Genomic DNA, 11,209 nt, shown 5'->3' on the forward strand with positions numbered 1-11,209 from the left:
CCCCCCGGACCCCACTGAGCCCCCCCCACAGACAGGGGGGCAAGGGGCCACTGACCTCGCCATGAGCTCTGTCTGGGTGGAGGCCTCAGAAGAGCCCATGGCAGGCGGCAGTGCCTGGACGGGGCCCCTGGCAGCCGCGCTCCGCGTCTGCACCATGTCTGCAGAGCTGCACCTACAGCTTATGCTCGCTGGAGGTGCCGCTCTTGGCAGCTACCTTGCGCCCGCCTTGTGCAAATGCTGGCGCAAACGCCAGAGCGCCCTTACAGAGTGCGCCTGTTTGCATGCACTGTTTGCGCACGCTGCCCACGCGCAGCTCGGAAGCGCAGCTCCCTGTCGGGCAAGCTAAGAGAGCTTTGAAGGGCTTCCCCTCCAGATTCACCTCAGTTGTGCTGTGCCCTTTGCCCCACTTAACTTAGGGTGAATCAGCTGTTGCTGCCCCTGCCGCTGTCTCCTCCGCAGCTGCTGCCTTTGCCGCCGAGGTAAGCTTCTCCAGGAGCATGGCAAAAAGGTAGTGTCCTTTATGCTGGGCTTGACTACACACTGCAAATCTAACTCTTATGTTATAATGCTCTTATTTTACATTTAATTATAGTTGTTGGGTAGTATTAGCACCTCAGTCCTCCATCGCAACAGACGCCTCGTTCTGCTAGATGCTACAAAACACATTTAAAGAAAAATTCCCTTCTCTAAGGAGCCAAGGTTGTTAGGAGACTTAAGCTGAGACTATATAATACTCATCCAAAGTCATGTTGGTTTTCCTTTGCTGGATCTGCACATGAACTCTAAAAAGACCAATATATATTGTTCCTACTTAAAAACTGACAAGAATTGTTTTTATGTATAACAAGAATAAGTAAAATTGTGAACAAAAGTCAAGGGAGAAAACAAATCTGTATATTCCTATGAAAGAACCAATCTACACTGGGGTTGTTTCATGCTGTGTTGATATTTTTTGGTTTTTCTTCCCTTCTTTTTTGTTTCTTTTCTTGTTTTGCCAAAACAATGAATAATATAGATTTGCATTGCATTGAAGTTTCAGATACAATCTTATGCCTGTTTCCATTAAACAAAATGTTCACTGCACTCACAGTCATTTGGGGATTTTCCTGGTTTTGATGCTTCTCTACACTAAGCAGAGTTTATGGAATCAGGAAAAAGCTTTGTCACCCTGTTTTCCTCAGCCCCTTCACTTCACTACAAAGTTGTTGTATTTATTTATTTATTTTTGGAAGCTACTTCTTTTATATACTTTGCCGTGCATATTTATGATGAAAAGATGATCTATGTCCTCGTTACTGTTCTAGCGCTTAATGATGAAAAAAACATGTTAACAAAGGAAAATGCTTTTCAGTCAGCTCATAATGTTCCCCGCTGTTCAACTGGGACTGTAAAGAGTATGGTTTAATGAAAGAAGGTGAGAAGGTGAAAAAAACTAATGAGGGTGTTCCTCTGTATTGAAAGATCATTTAGGAGCTGCAGTGATTTCCTTTGTGTTAAAAGAATGTAAAAAATAAGGTTCGAAAGCAGCATCTCCAAGGTCAAAGAGGCCTGTCCTCTATTACACAGCACACTCATTCCCCTCCCTGGCAACCAGCTTTTTCCACCTTGAGCAGCTTTTTAAAAATTTTCTGATGGTTGAGTGAAAAGAAATCTCATTTGCCTTAACCAGCTTTTAGCTCCTGAGGAACATGCAGAAATGCTGCACAAGGTGCTCTAAGCTGCATGCATCATTAATGGAGCAGCTCATGAACTCTTAGCTAGAACTACAGTTATCTGCTCAAAGATTCAAACTCTGGAGAACAAGCTACTCCAAAATTGTGAGCGTTAAGCTCATGAGAATACTGCCATTTGCCTCTTAGACTTGTGGGGAAGAGCGAGTCAATAACAGGCCACACTGAGCAAGCAGACAATGGAAATGGTTCAAAGCACAGAGCCAAATGGAGTTGCCGTAACCATAAGGTGATGTGTAGCATTGGATCAGTGTGTCATGATTTCAGACTGAACACAGGGTTTGCTTATTTATTTTCCCCCTAGCATCTTTAAGCAGAGACTTGAGCATCAGAGAGAAAAGGAGAAAGAAACAAGAGGAATATGGACTGGGCCCCTAAAAAAACATTTTCAAGAGTTCTTCCCTAACCACCAGCAAGCCTGTGACAGGCAGAGGGGTTTTACTGAACTATTCCTAATTGCAGAAGCTTGGCAAGCCTTTGTTTCAAAAGTAGGAATCCCTCATAGCAGGCAACTTGTCACTCTACCAGCTCTACTCTTTGTTGCCTTTGTTGGGAAAGGGGGAAGGAAGGTCATAAAATGTAATATCACTGCTACCAGAGCTAAGAAAGAAACTTTGTTAGTACCCTGCAGTGCCACCCACAACAGAATAGTCAAAACATTAAAAAAATCAATAAGGCAGAAGATTAATCTCAAATGCATTCCATCCACTGTGACTATTAACAGTCCTGTCAGGAATAAATTGAGATTTAAAAAATATATATTTATATGCAGTCTTAACTGTGCTCCATGTCTCTCTCATCTTCTTAATTTCTCCAAGTGCATAACCTAAATTACATAGAACAGTGGCTAAATTGGTTCATCATCACTCAACTCCAATTTAAAAGGACAAAGCAAGAAGAAACTGGAGAGACTAATGTTTGGGGAACTGGATAGCTTCAGGGGATAGTTAATGATGGGATAGAGAGACTTTAATGCCTGCATCACTGGTTTTAATTTGTTTCAGGTCAGTAGTGACAGAAAGCCATTAGCATATGATAGCTGTTCTTTCTCCTACATGAAATGAGTTGGCGGTCTCAGTCTTGTTCCTAACAGACAAATATCCACCAGCATAAATTACAAGTAAGAAATCATTCAGCATAATTAGCTATCTCATTGGCTGTTGTAGTTGAGAGGCCAAGAATGGACTGGTACAGAGACAGAGCTGCTGTCTCACCCTCAGAACAGGACTGAGGTGTATGGGTGAGCTGGGACAATGCGTGGGAGCTTTCAGTCTCACAGTCCTGTATCAGTTATACAGCCAGTAACTACCAGTTGTCAGAGCTGTCAATCCAGCACCCTTCACAAGGATTAACTTCATATAACATTTAAAGGGAAAGAGAAAATAGCATTACTCATACCATGTAATGATACCCTACATTCCGTCTTTTAGGGTCACTGCAAAATTTTATCTGAAATATTTCAAAAACATTTGTCAAACATGGGGTTAGATAATCAGCAGAGATCCTGGGTAGCTGATTCACTTTCCAGGCTTATGTCATTCTCTGTACCGTTATTCACTTGATGGCAGTAAAGCTACTTCTGGACAACAACATTCCTGATTGGGTTTTTATTGTTATTATTTGCCATGTGTTCATGCCTAGAGGTCCTACCCAAGCTTGTGGCTCCATTGAGCTATATAGCTATTAGTAAGAGAGGTTTTTTGCCCTGAAGACCTCCAATTTAAATAGAGAAGCCAGTCAACGGGTGACAGAAAGGAAGCAGCATTATCCTCATTTTACAGATGGCGACCTGTAGCATAGAAAGATTAATGGCCTGATTGTCAGAGGTGCTAAGTTCCTGCAGCTTCCTTTGAAGTCAGTGAGAGTCATAGCTACTCAGCACCTCTGAATATAAAGACATAAGTGATTTGCCTAAAGTCGCACAAGAAGTCTCCGATAGAATCAGGAACTGAATCCCTGAGTTCCAGTCCAATGTGTCAGACCATCCTCAGCTGTTCAACAGACTCCTGAGAAAATGTAGAATATCTAAAAATTATATGTATAGTAAAAAGTGGTTTTTTTTACTATTAAGATCTTCATAGCCATGCTGCCCATAGAGTTTTCCAGGCCAGGCAGGTCAAAAGATACTGGCTAGATTTAAGGAACAATCCACTAGTCTTTCAGCCTGATGGTTGGGCCTAAGGTTAACACCTTATGTCATTAAAAAAATTAAGGAGATCTGAAATAGGCCTTAGAAAACAGGTACTTCAATGGGCAGTGCATGTGGTCATAATAATGGAAGACTAGGGTGAACATATTTCTCTGGCCTCAAAACAGAGCACTTTGGTTCTCCAATATCCTGCAGCTCTCTGGCATGGTCATCTGTTTTTGAGCTCTGGTCTCAGCTGAGCATGTCAGAGAGCAGGAGTGGGGGTAAGATCTTGGCGGGTGGGCGTTGAAACTGTCCTTGGAAAAGTGGGACACACAGCCAACCTATGGAAGACAGATCAGCTAAATCTCTCTGAGAAAGCCATTCCCATGATATTAGACCTTGTGGCCATCAAGGAGGAGCTGGTAGAGGGTTAATGAAAACAACCTAAAACCTGATAATGTGTCTTGATGCCAGTGAATGTTGGAAAATGTTAGGAAATGTAGGAACATGGTAGCCACCATTTAAAACACTTTGTGATCTAACCCCACTCAGAGAAGGTGTTGGCTATTGCCCTCAAGCCAGTAACCAGAGCTGGAAGAAAAGTCCTATGTGGTGGTCCCCAGGTAGCTTTTGTAGCATGAAAGTCATTTGGTAGTCGAGAGTCTCAAGGCTTTGTTGCTTACCAGCTGGGGGCAGGAAGGAGTTTTTTTCTCCGAATGAATTCTAATGGCTTACAGAGGGTGGGGAGGGGGTCACCCTCCTCAGAGGCCTTAGAAGATTTACCATACCTAAGTGTTTTTTGACTGGGGTATGCTGACAAAAAAGTTACAGAAAATCTGTAACTTCCTTGCCTAGAGGGTCTTGCTCTTCCACTCATTTACACTGGGCCTGGCTATACATGCTTTCATGTGGTTTAGTTAATGTGCATTAAATCTAGTACCTCTGGGTGCCTATACTCAAGCACCAAGGATGCTCCAATGCACTGGAATGACAGCATGTTGGAAGACTTAATTCATTGAGTCTGCTGGAGTGTGGCAATCACCATGCTCCAGCAACCTCCTGTGTCTTGTGTATCAGTGTCCCCATGCTTAAAAATGGCAGCGGGGGTGCTTGAACCAAAGCTCATTGAATGTGTTTTAGTTCAAGTGTCCCTGCTGCCATGCTTTTAAGCACAGGGACGCTGATACAAGAGACGTGGAGGCACTTTAATTAGAGCAACTCAGAAACGCTCTTAGAGAGCTGCTTTAATTAAAGCACCACCTGCCCCACCTCCAGAGCAGGTGTAAAAGTGCCCTCTGGGTGTGTCTACACATGCATTAACACACTTTAGTTAATTCACATTAAATCTAGTACCTCCAGGCACTTACACACGTGGGAAATCCAGTGCAGTGGAGCAGACTTGGTTGAATCTGCTCAAGCACGTAAATTGATGTGCACTGGCAGCATTGCATGTCATGTGTATCAGCAGTGCAGTGCGCATCAGCGCTGATAAAATGGCGGCAGTGAGCTTTGAACTAAAACACATTTGATGTTCTTTAGTTCAAAGTGCACTGATGCCATTTTCTCAGCACTGTTGCATACTGCACCACTGATACACTTGCTTCTGATGCAGTGCTAGGCACTTATAATTATTGTGGGTGGGCAGGGGGTGGGAACAGTAGATCCTGGGGTCCCCTTTACTTACAAAAAGTGATCACCATAAAAAGGTTGGAGACCACTGTCCTAGGATCTTTTGTGCATACATTAACCAACTACTTCCCTGTTGATGCAGTGGTAAGGCACAGAGCCCATATCACACATCTTTTTAGCTATGGCATATTATAGGGTGTTTTAGGCCTTTCAGATTTCCTTGTAATTGTAGGTGAGGGTTTGAAGTGGCAATTTTGGAGACTAAGGAGTACCTGGAAACTGGACTTGAAGGCCCAAGAAAAGGTCCCTTCCAGTCCCATGATCCTAAATTCTATTTTGCAGGTTTCAAGATATCAAAATTTGTTTTTGTTCCAATTCTGAATGAAACCCTAACCTTCTTAAATTCTTTATAAAAGAAGGTTATGGGGAAAATGTTTCAGATTGATCAAAATGTCCTATTCAAATGTTTAAATAGTGTACTATTTTGCAACACACAGTATAACACAAAAATGAAACATCTTGGAATTAAGTCACTCCAAAAGAAAAAATCAAAAAAAATTCAGTTTTGAAAATCAAAATGAGATATTTCAACATTGTTGGAAAATTTCCCCCTTTCTCCTCCAAAATTAAACTATTTCAGGGAAATCAGCATGTTTCTCAGAAGCTTTTTGATTTTGACAAAACTGTGTTTTCTGGTGAAGAAATGTTCTAAGTTTTTTAAGTTAATTGTGCCAGAAATAGGTGTCATGGGCCTATAACCACCCTGACTTGGCATGGTACTAAATGAGAAACAGGTGCTACACCATAGTGATATTGGTGGCATTCTGTGGCTTGCTTTTTTTTGTTGTTGGGTACTTTGCACCTGTGGAGCATGTGGCAGAATGCTACCTCTGTCTCTCCCGAGAAACTCTGCTCTGTGACAATTTGGTTAAAATGGGCCCTGCAGAGGGCAGACATCCCATCTCTTTAGGTAACCTGAGTTGGACACATTCCTGCTTCCTCTGCCTATGTGCCTGGCATCACATACCTGGGTGAGGGGCTTACGCTCCCTATTGTTCGAAGCAATGCCAACCTGACTGGGAGGGAGCTAGAGACCCTGCCAGTTTACCTGGCAACCAGTGATGCATTTCAAATTGGTTGGCTGGCAATCAACAGGTGTTGGCCTCTATTGGACCAGGTAAATGAGGTCATAAGGTCTATATAAGTTAAGAACTGCGGAGAAGGAGGGCAGTAGCCATGATAAACACTCAGAGAGAGAAGAGTTGGACCATCTGAAACTTGCTCTCTCTCTCTGGAAACTCATGATCAATGAACCGCTTGCCTCCAGATGGAATCTCCACCTGCCTCTAGATGATACTCGTGAGTAAGAAACCTGAGATCTAACTAGATATATAGCTTGCAGTAACTCAGATGCGTGATCAAAGGCTACCCAACCACCCTGTTTGTTCTATGGGATTTCTCTGATATTGCTCCACCCTGTATCTTATTCCAAACCTACTCCTTATAACCAATAAAGTTCTCCTTTGTATCTAGCATGGGAGACTTATTGGGAGAGGGGCTAGATTATGCCTTGGGGTCCTGTTGGTTCAGCTAAGGGAGACCACTATTTGTGGTTCAGACTTAGGGAAGTACCCCAAGTTCTTGAAGTGGGTCAAGTACCCTCAAGGGCAATAGGCCTGTGTTTCCAGGGGGCACAGAGCCAGGATCAGTCCAGACCCTGGGTGGTGGCAGTGTTACCCCCAGGCTAGTGCGTGTGCTCCAGGAAGGGGGTTGGCCAGATGTGAGGTGCCCCCAGGGAGGCACTTGGAGCCTGGAAGGCGGTCGGGCATAGTAAGATGGGTAACTTAGTGCAGGAACACCCCCTACTGGCTCGCCACAGAGCACAGGAAGCATTGGATATTCTTGTGCACAGGTGTTGCTTGCACATTTTCCAGTGATGCAGGAGGTACCTTCTAGTCCAGCGTTTCTCAACCCATGGGGGGTTGCAGCCCAAAAGTGGGTTGCAAGAATATATGAAAGGGTTGCAAACAAACTTTAAAAATGGATTCTCTTTTAAAGTAGAAAAATGTGGGAAATGGTGGCTTTTCCCCTGCAGGCTGGCAGAGTTCCAGCCTGCAAGGGGCTGCTTGGGGCACACCCAACTACACGCTGCCCCACACACTGGGGGGCTGGGGATGGGGGGCAGTGGGTTGGGAGTGAGGGGCACCAGCACTTCCAGGGGGCTGTTTTCTACTTAAACTATTTACAGGGTTGGGACTGGCCATTAATGTTTATAAAAAGGTCTTGGTACAGAAAAGGTTGAGAATCACTGTTCTAGTCCTATATGTTTATATAGTATAACCTCATAAATCCAGGATGCTTGGGACTGAGCACCTGCCAAAAATCTGAAAATTCCAGATTTTTTAAACCAGACCAGCAGCCGATCATGGAGTGGAGGGAGGAGATAGCAGCAGCCAAACCCAGAGCAGTGGCTGCACATGGGGTGGGGTGGTGGATGGCAGGGTCTACAGGGATGGGGGCAGGGGAGTGGCAGCCAGTCCCAAAGCAACAGCCACACACGGAGTGGCGTCACAAGGTGGTGGATGGCAGCTGTGTCATGCAAGCTTCTGCCTCCACATCCAGCAGTAGTGAATTTTCTAAAAATTGCTGGATTTTTGAGAATTCCAGATTTTTGATATCCAGATTTATGAGGTTATACTGTATTCCTATATTTTGGCTAAGTGGCAGAGAATACCAGGGGCTTATTATGAGAAAAAGGCTGAGCCACTGGCATAAACACTCTAGTTCTCAAACCAGTTTTTGTCTCCAATAACGCTACTGTCACTACTACCACCAGCGAGCTAAACTAGTGTGGTTGTAGCCAATTGGAGCATATTTATAAATTGAAATTTCCTCTTCTGTTACCACAATGACAGAAAGAAGAATTACCCTGTTCTTGAAATAAATCCCTCTTCATGTTGCAGATTTTTAACAAGGTGGTTACTGGGAGGTGGAATGAGGCGTTGAAATGATACATGTTCTTTGGTTTTCTCTGTGGGCTGGTTCTTGTCATGTCTACTGAATACAATTTTCCTTAGGATAGGAGATGTGGCCTCCCTCAACTCATATGGAAAATAAGCATAACCCAACAGATTTAAATTAAAAACAAAAAGCACAAACCTCTCATAAAAAAGGAATCAAATAAAAATGTTCAATCCTCTTAGGAGGACAGATTAGTACTTTCTGAAATGTACAGCCACAGAGAACTCCGCTTTGATTTACTGCTGCATTAAACAAGGTTTCTTTCTACATACCAGCATTTCCGAAGCAGAAGACTGACTTTCCTCAGAAACTGCTGAGGCACAAGTGAAGTATCTCCCTCCTACCCCGCATCTTCCTCTAGGAGTGATGCTGCCATTTCTAAAATAATGTCTCTTTCTTGTAGATTTGATTAACTATGAAGTAACTTGTGGACCAGAAATACAAGCAGTCAGTCCTAGTCTCACAAACTTGGCATGGGACAATGAGCCAAGAACTTTTACATTCTAATCACAGTTCTGATACTGGCCTGTTTTTGGACAGACAGGGAGGCCACGTTTGGGTGGCCAGTTGAGACCCCTGGAAGGGGCCTAATTTTCAGAAGGCAGCTGCTCTACACTTCTTGCAAATCAAATCCTTCTAAAATGTTTTCTGTTGGGCATCTAAAAATGTGATAAACACCAGAAATCTCTAGTCATTTCTGAAGAGTCAAGAGACAGCTTCTCTGCCTCATTTTCCCTATCTACAAACTTCCTTGTGTAGTTGGTATTATGGACCGAGTAACTGATGTTTTCACGTACACCTTAAATGCTAAGTGTTATATAAGAGGCAAAGATTTCTTAGGCTGATATCTTTTACTGGACCAATATCACCCTGAGAAATCCTTGCCTCTAACATAGTTCCTAGACCGTCACAGCTGCAACATCACTCTCAGACTACTAACCATTATCTAAGTATTAGATAAATATTATGTATGAATGTATGGGGAGACAAATACATTTTTGTACCTCCTGGAGACGGGTGCTTTTGGAGGGGAGGCAGATGTATTCTTTTTCAGGGAACAATATTTAAAATAAATTGCACCTTTTCAGGCATGCTACTTGTCCTTGAGTCCTGAGTGACATTTCATCCCTCAGCAATGAGGGATGCCTTCCACTGTATCTGACATTATTATTTATTGAGCACCACAGTTGCACTGGCTGCTGTACAAACATAAAAATTAAGACCCAAAGAAACAGTCATCTGGATCAGATATAACAGGGGTCACAGCTAATAGGCTCCGGAATTTCAGAGCCTAGATAGGACAGTAATATGTGCATTAGAAATGGACAGAGAGGTTTCAATCTTGACGTACGGAATATTTTTTAGCCAACCTGGCTGAAAAGTATGCCTCAAGAGACACAGATTTAAAAAAAAAAAAAAGTCACTGCTCATCAGCTGGGAGGGAGGGGGGATGTAAGAGAGAGAGAAAGAGAGTGTGTATGTGTAAGAGAACGATAGAGAGACTGCTCATCACTGGTGTGTGTGAGTGACACTGTTCATCAGCTTCATAGTGCATATGTGTAGTTTTTTTCTTCTCAAAGGATCACCATGACAAATGTAAAGTCCAATCAAGGTTTGATCTGTGCATATGGGAAGCAAGGGCTGCTGTTATTGGAACAGACTAATTAGCATGCCCGCTAAATTCCTCCTGCTGGGGCAGCAGCCAGAGCCTGGTGGTGCAGGTTTCCCAGGTTGGACACGGAAGAGAGAGGGGGCAATGGTGACCTCACCTTGCCAGATGCAAACCCAAACCAGGCAAGAAAGGCTGGGGAGCAGATGAGTTAATCCCTGCACCTGTGTGAATTGCACTGGGTACCAAACTGCTGCCTCCCCTGGGTCTTGCAGAGGCCGGAGGGACAGCAACACTGCAGGAGACCACTTCCCGCTGCCAGGGAGGCAGAGGGGACGATGGGGGAACAATCTGCTGCCCCCTGGGAGTAAGGGAAGGTGTTACCTTTAGGACAGGCACAGGTACCAACCTCCCCCCCGCCATCCTAGAGTCTCTGTTGCTCAGCAGAAAGCTGCGATGCAAGAGGCAACACTGAGACGCTGCTGATAATAATAATTAATAATTTAGAGCCCCTCACGGGATGAATGGGGAAGGCTGCCTACAAAGGCAGGGCTGGCTACGGGCGGGGACGTGTTGCTAGGTTGCTGGAAAGGAGAAGGTGGGGAGAGGATTGCTGTGCGGCCGGCAAAGGAAGGGGGGGGGGTGTTGCCCGGGGCACGATAGGGAGAGGACGCAGGGAGACAGATCTGCCTCACCCCCACCCCAACCTGCCCCGCAGCACCTTGATGCACAGGGCAGCCAGACTTCCCTCTTCTTCTGCTGGACCCCAGTGCACAGCAAACCCTGCCCAGCTCCCAGCGCCCGCAGCAAACCCACCTGCACCCTACCCAGAGCAAAAGCCGCCTGCCCCGAGCCCAGAGGCAACCCACCTGCCCCAGTGCCCACAGCAAACCGCAGATCAGAGAGAAGTCGGGCTGCACCCACCTACCCCCACCCAGTGCCCAGAGCAGAGCCCCCTCCCTATCCAAGGTGCCCAGAGCCACCCCTACCCCAGCGCCCGGAGCCCCCTAGCGCCGCGCCCGCCCCACAGCCGCCTCCCTGCCCCGCAGTGCCAAGGCAGCAGCCTCTGCCCCCTTCCCCCCGTGCCCG

This window comes from Gavialis gangeticus, unplaced genomic scaffold (assembly GCF_001723915.1).
Source record: "Gavialis gangeticus isolate Ggan-Ray unplaced genomic scaffold, GavGan_comp1, whole genome shotgun sequence".
Classification (NCBI taxonomy): domain Eukaryota; kingdom Metazoa; phylum Chordata; order Crocodylia; family Gavialidae; genus Gavialis; species Gavialis gangeticus.